Source organism: Pongo abelii, chromosome 9, assembly GCF_028885655.2.
Source record: "Pongo abelii isolate AG06213 chromosome 9, NHGRI_mPonAbe1-v2.0_pri, whole genome shotgun sequence".
In the NCBI taxonomy this organism is placed as follows: Eukaryota; Metazoa; Chordata; class Mammalia; order Primates; family Hominidae; genus Pongo; species Pongo abelii.
Genome location: NC_071994.2, coordinates 43949451 through 43955779, shown reverse-complemented (window position 1 = coordinate 43955779; position 6329 = coordinate 43949451). Strand labels below are relative to the sequence as shown.

Below are 6329 nucleotides of genomic sequence, written 5' to 3'. Positions count from 1 at the left end.
GTGTTTATCAATTTTTTAAAAGAAAATTGGTAACTTATTTTTGTTCTCAATGCTGATTGCCTTTCTCCTTTGACTTCCTGATATAATTTCCAAATTCTTAAATCTAAAAAGAAAATGGTTACTGGTTACTTTAATTAAAGAAAAAAACTGTCAATTACCCAGACATTAATTACTTTGGGATCAATTGCACCTCTGTCTGCTGAAGATTTTGAAATACTGGGTAAAGTTCTCGGTTTTCCTCTTTCATCATTGTAATTCCTTTTAAAGTGGCCTTCCTCTGAGCAAAGCTAACATTGAACAAAACTCTAAAGCTTGTCTCTTTTCAAAAAAAAAAAATTAAAAACTAAAAAGAAAAGAAGAAAAAGAGATTGTATTAATGCCTGTTCTAGTGTAAACAATAATTAGCAGCGAGTTTGACATTTTAAAATAAAATCTTCTAATTAGCTACGAAGAACACCCAACTCCCCTCTATTATTTATTTTTCTTCTACCTTAATAATTGGCTGGCCTCATATTACCTATTTCTACAAAAACAAAAATGAAACAAACAAAAAACACTCTCAAGGATGCTCCAAGAAAAGGAAGAGGGAGCGAAGATGGCCGCCTCCACCGCCCAGTTTCCAGTGACAAAAGCAGAGAGCAAGGCTGCGGCGGCGCCGCGCGCTGGGTGCGACGGGAGCGCGCGCCCGCCTGGCCGCCCCAGCCCAGGCTCCCGAGTCCGGGCCCTGCGGCACACCCCGCGCCGCCGCCGCCGCCGCCGCGGGACGGGCCCAGGGACTGACCCAAGACCGGGCGGGAGCCGGGGCCCGGGCCCGAGTCAGCGCCGGGCCTGGGTTCTGAGGAAAATGCAATGGTGGCCATGGACCTGGGCTCTCTTCACTCCCTAAGAAAAGCCTGCCTGTCCCTGGGGCCCTGGAGCAGGTGGCCAGTTGGCTGAGCAGCAAAGTGTCTCCAGAGGTTCCTCATGGCAGCAAACAGGAGCTGCAGGACCTCAGATCCCAGAGCCTGCCACCTGCGAGGTCTGTGGCGCCTGCTTTGAGACCGGAAAGGGCCTGTCCAGCCACACACGCTCCCACCTGCGGCAGCTGGGAGTGGCAGAGTCAGAGAGGAGCAGCGCACCCATCAACCACCTCTAGGAGCTTGTGAAGCAGAAGGGACTGCCAGACGCCACCTTGGGCTGCCCCCGGGCCTGGCTAAGAAGTCCAGCTCGCTGAAGGAGGTGGTCGCCCGGGACCCCGGCCCGGCTTGCTTACCCTGGCCAAATCCTTGGATGCCCCTGCTGTCAACAAAACCATCAAGTTGCCTCTCGGCTTCTCAACAAAGGGTCTGGGCCAACCCCTAGCTCTCCGCTCCTCGAAAAGACACCACTGGCCCTGGCGGGCTCCCCTGCTCCTAAGAATCCTGAGGACAAGAGCCTCGAGCTGTCCCTGAGCCCATGGCCGGCCTCCCAAAAGGCACAGTGGCCTCAGTCTGAGGCCCTTGAATCTCACCTCAGGCCCAGAGCCAGCACGAGAAATCTGTTGCTGTGAGTTCTGTGGTGAGTTCTTCTAGAACCGCAAGGGCCTCTCGAGCCACACGCGCTCCCACCTGCGACAAATGGGCATGACCGAGGGGTACGTCAATGGCTCACCCATCGACAGACTGTGGGAGATCCTGAAGAGAGGGACCCAGTCTCGCCCTGGCAGACCTCCCAACCCGCCAGGGCCAAGTCCAAAAGCCCCGGCCAAGATGATGGGCGGCACAGGTTCTGGCAGCTCACTGGAAACCCGCAGCCCCTCGGACCTTCACATCTCACCCCTGGCCAAGAAGTTGCCGCCGCCACCAGGCAGCCCCCTGGGCCACTCACCAACTGCCTCTCCTCCTCCCACGGCCCGGAAGATGTTCCCAGGTCTGGCTGCACACTCCCTGCCCAAGAAGCTGAAGCCTGAACAAATACGGGTGGAGATCAAGCGGGAGATGCTGCCGGGGGCCTTTCGTGGGGAGCTGCACCCATCTGAGGGTCCCTGGGAGGCACCACAGGAAGACATGATACACCTGAAGCTGTCTTCCCGGGCAGAGCCGGTGCGCAATATCTGCTGTGAGTTCTGCAGCCGGTTCTTTGAGAACCGCAAGGGCCTGTCTAGTCACGTGTGCTCCCACCTGCTGCAGATGGGTGTGACCGAGTGGTCAGTCCATGGTTCGCGCATTGACACTGCGAGAGATCCTCAAGAAGTCCACGCTGTGCCTCATCAAGAAGGAGCCACTGGCTGCAGACCTGGCCCCTGCCTTGGCTGAGGATGGGCCTCCCACTGTGGCCCCTGGGCCCGTTGCCGCTATCTTCTGGCTGGCCAGGCAAACCAGGCGCAGGGCCGGCCCAGGTTTCCTGGCGAGCTCAGCCTGAAGCCCATCACTGGGGCCAAACCCTCACCCACTGGCTACCTGGGCTCAGTGGCAGCCAAGTGGCCTCTGCAGGAGGACTGTCTCCTCCCAGCAGAGGTCAAGGCCAAGACCTACATCCAGACTGAACCGCCCTTCAAGGCAAAGACCCTTCATGAGAAGACCTCCCACTCTTCCACCGAGGCCTGCTGCGAGTTGTGGGGCCTTTACTTTGAAAACCGCAAGGCTCTGGCCAGCCACGCACGGGAACACCTGTGGCAGTTCGACGTGACCGAGTGGTGCGTCAATGGTTCGCCCATTGAGACACTGAGCGAGTGGATCAAGCACCAGCCCCAGAAGGTGGGCGCCTACCACAGCTACATCCAGGGCGGCTGCCCCTTCACCAAGAAGTTGCGCAGTGCCATCCATGGCCGTGACAGTGACAAGCAGCCGTCCCTGGGGCTGGCGCCTGGGAACCTGGCCGTGGTAGGCCGCAGTGCTGGGGGCAGGGAGCCAGGGCCTGAGGCTGGCCGGGCAGCCGACAGTGGTGAGAGGCTTCTGGCAGCCAGCCCGCCGGGCACCATGAAGGCTGAGAAGCACCAGCCGCAGAACATCAACAAATTCAAACGCCGACAAGCTCGCCCTGCAGATGCCTCCGCAGCCCGGGGAGGTGAAGAGACCAATGACCTACAGCAGAAGCTGGAGGAGGTGAGGCAACCCCCAACCCGAGTCCGGCCAGTCCCCTCCCTGGTGACCTTGACATCACTTGTCAAGTTCGTGGGCATCATCTACACGTGTCCTCAAATGCAGGTTCTGCGAGGTGGAATTCCAGGGCCCCCTCTGTATCCAGGAAGAGTAGGTGTGGCACTTACAGCGGCACATCCTGGAGATGAACTTCCCCAAAGCGGACGCCCAGCCTAAGGAGTCCCAGGTCCCGCAGGCACAGACAATGGCGACAGAGGCTTCCTAACACAAAAGCATTCCAGATCCCCTCTCGTGCCACCTATGTCTCCTCTTCTTCCTCTGTGTCCTCGTCCCTCTTCCTCTTTCTTTCCATTTCCATAGGAGTAAGCCAAAACCTTAAACCAGCGCCCCCTTGGGAGCTGGGCACACTACAGCCAGGGCGCCGGGAGCCAGCTAGCCGTCCTTCCCCCAGCCGAAAGACTGGGACCACAGGGTGTCTGCCTTCAGCCTATTCCCACCTGGTCCAGCAGGGGCAGCAGCCAGGTCTCGGGTGGCAGCCGATCTGGTCACAGGGGAGGACAGCACTCCCCCGTCTAGCAGCCAGGCAGGGCGATGTCTGCCATCCGTGGCCATTTGCAAAGACCCCAAAGACCCCTGTTCTGGTTTCCTCTCACCCCCATGAATACCCTCTCAAACGCGTGTACATGCGAACACACACGCACCTCGTGAGACCTGGGATCTGCCTCGGACCCCCAGTTCCAGGGTTGAACGACCACATCCTGCCACAGTGCTTGCTCAGGGGAAGCCACGCTCCCTCTGTGGGGCCCGCTGGAGCCTGGGAGCCCCCCACTGACCCCACAATGTCACGGAAATCCTTGTTGGCTGCCCCCCAGAGGGGCCTTCCCAACTGGGAAGAGCCTAGAGCTGGCAGCTGGCTCCCGCCATGTCAAGACTCCCAAAGAGCCTCAGGGGCTCTGGGGCCCTGGAGGGTGAGAGGGCGGGATGGGACTCTCCTCTTCCACCCCTGCCCCTCCCCCTCCCCCTTTTCACTGTTGCTTTCTATATATAGCTCCCTACACTTTTCACTTTTTTAAAAACGCGTTTTGTGTAGAAAATAAAGAACATGGATCTTTTTATTTTGCAATCCTGGGCCAGCTAGAAGCCGAGAGCTGATTGACCTTTTAGCTTTTTTCAGTGGCGGCATTTTGATTATCGATGTACCCAGAAGTATGTAAATTAGATTAAATTTCTCTTCTGGAAAAGCCCCGTGGGGGAAAAATAAAAAGAAGGAAGAGAGGACTCCCACTTGAAGTAATCAATGAGGTATAGGAAGGAGGAAAAAATGGCCAAGGAATCTGGGGAGCCAGGTTCAAGTCAGATGCTGTGACAGGAATGGGAAGCTGAAATGACAACTTGGATGTGGTCAAAATTTTATTAATTCTTTTCCAAAACAACACTCTTATAGGAAAAGATTATCTTATTCCCATTTTACAGATAAATAACCTAAGTTGCTCATGCAAGAAAATGAATATTTTATATATGTTTATATATTTGTGTACACACAAAACTATGGACATACACCTACGTATATATTACATGAATAAATACACATATATACATGTGTGTGCATACATATATATTTATAAAATCTTCCCTTGTGACAAAAATGATTTAAGTTAGTTTTAACATCTTTAAGATAGTAAGCAAAAGAAGTGAAATTGATACTTAGTGTTGACAACATAGATGTGTGACTGGATGCCCAACAAAGCAGTGAAGAAATTAACTTTCTACTGACTGCTTAAAATGATGAAACCAACTCATGTGTTAAATACCATTAAATGTTAAACCAGTGCATGGACCAAGCAGAACAATTCCTGAAATGTCCATTAGGCAGTAATTCTGGTGAAGAACTCCATATTATCCAAGGTTTCTATAGTGTATGTTTTACATGGTTAGTCTTACCACCCACAAAGGAGATTTTAATATTAGAATTAGGAGTCTGAACTTGAGTTTGAATTTTCTTTTTTTTTTAAATTTTTATTTGTTTTACTTTAAGTTCTGGGATACATGTGCAGAACGTGCAGGTTTGTTATATAGGTATACATGTGCCATGGTGGTTTGATGCACCTATCAACCTCTCATCTAGGTTTTAAGCCCCGCATGCATTAGGTATTTGTCATAATTCTCTCCCTCTCTTTTTCCCCTATCCCCCTACAGGCCCTGGTGTGTGTTGTTCCCCTCCCTGTGTTCATGAATTCTCACTGTTCAACTTCCACTTATGAGTGAGAACATGCAGTGTTTGGCTTTCTGTTCCTGTGTTAGTTTGCTGAGGATGATGGCTTCCAGTTTCATCCATGTCCCTGGAAAGGACATGATGTCATTCTTTTTATGGCTGCATAGTATTCTATGATGTATATGTACCACATTTTCTTTACCAAGTCCATCATGGATGGGCATTTGGATTGGTTCCATGTCTTTGCTACTATAAATAGTGCTGGAGTAAACATATGTGTCTTTATAGTAGAATGATTTATATTCCTTTGGGTATATACCCAGTAATGAGATTGCTGGGTCAAATGGTATTTGTTCTTCTAGATCCTTGAGGAATCACCACAGTGTCTTCCACAATGGTTGAATTAATTTACATTCGATCAGCAGTGTAAAAGCGTTCCTATTTCTCTATAGCCTCGCCTGCATCTATTGTTTCTTAACTTTTTAATAATAGCCCTTCTGACTGGTGTGAGATGATATCTCATTATGGCTTTGATTTGCATTTCTCTAATGATCAGTGATATTGAGCTTTTTTTCATATGTTTGTTGGCTGCATAAATGTCTTATTTTGAGAAGCATCTGTTTATATCCTGTGCCCATTTTTTGATGGGGTTGTTTTTTTCTTATAAATTTGTGTAATTTTTTTGTAGATTCTGGAAATTAGACCTCTATCAGATGGGTAGATTGCAAAAATTTTCTCCTATTCTGTAGGTTGCCTGTTCACTCTGATGCTAGTTTCTTTTGCTGTGTAGAAGCTTTTTAATTTAATTAGATCACAGTTTTTAATTTTCATTTTTGTTGCAGTTGCTTTTGGCATTTTTGTTGTGAAATCTCTGCTTATGCCTATGTCCTGAATTGTATTGCCTAGGTTTTCTTCTATGGTTTCTATGGTTTGGGGTTTTACATTTAAGTCTTTAATCCATCTTGAGTTAATTTTTGTATAAGGTGTAAGGTAGGGGTCCAGTTTCAGTTTTCTGCATATGGCTAGCCAGTTTTCTCAGCACCATTTATTAAATAGGG

General features: G+C 50.2%; 1 pseudogene; it reads left to right on the top strand.

The window, feature by feature from the left end:
* Positions 1-595: 595 nt before the first annotated feature.
* On the top strand, positions 596-3324 carry LOC100457617 (protein Wiz-like; annotated as a pseudogene).
* Positions 3325-6329: the final 3005 nt, after the last annotated feature.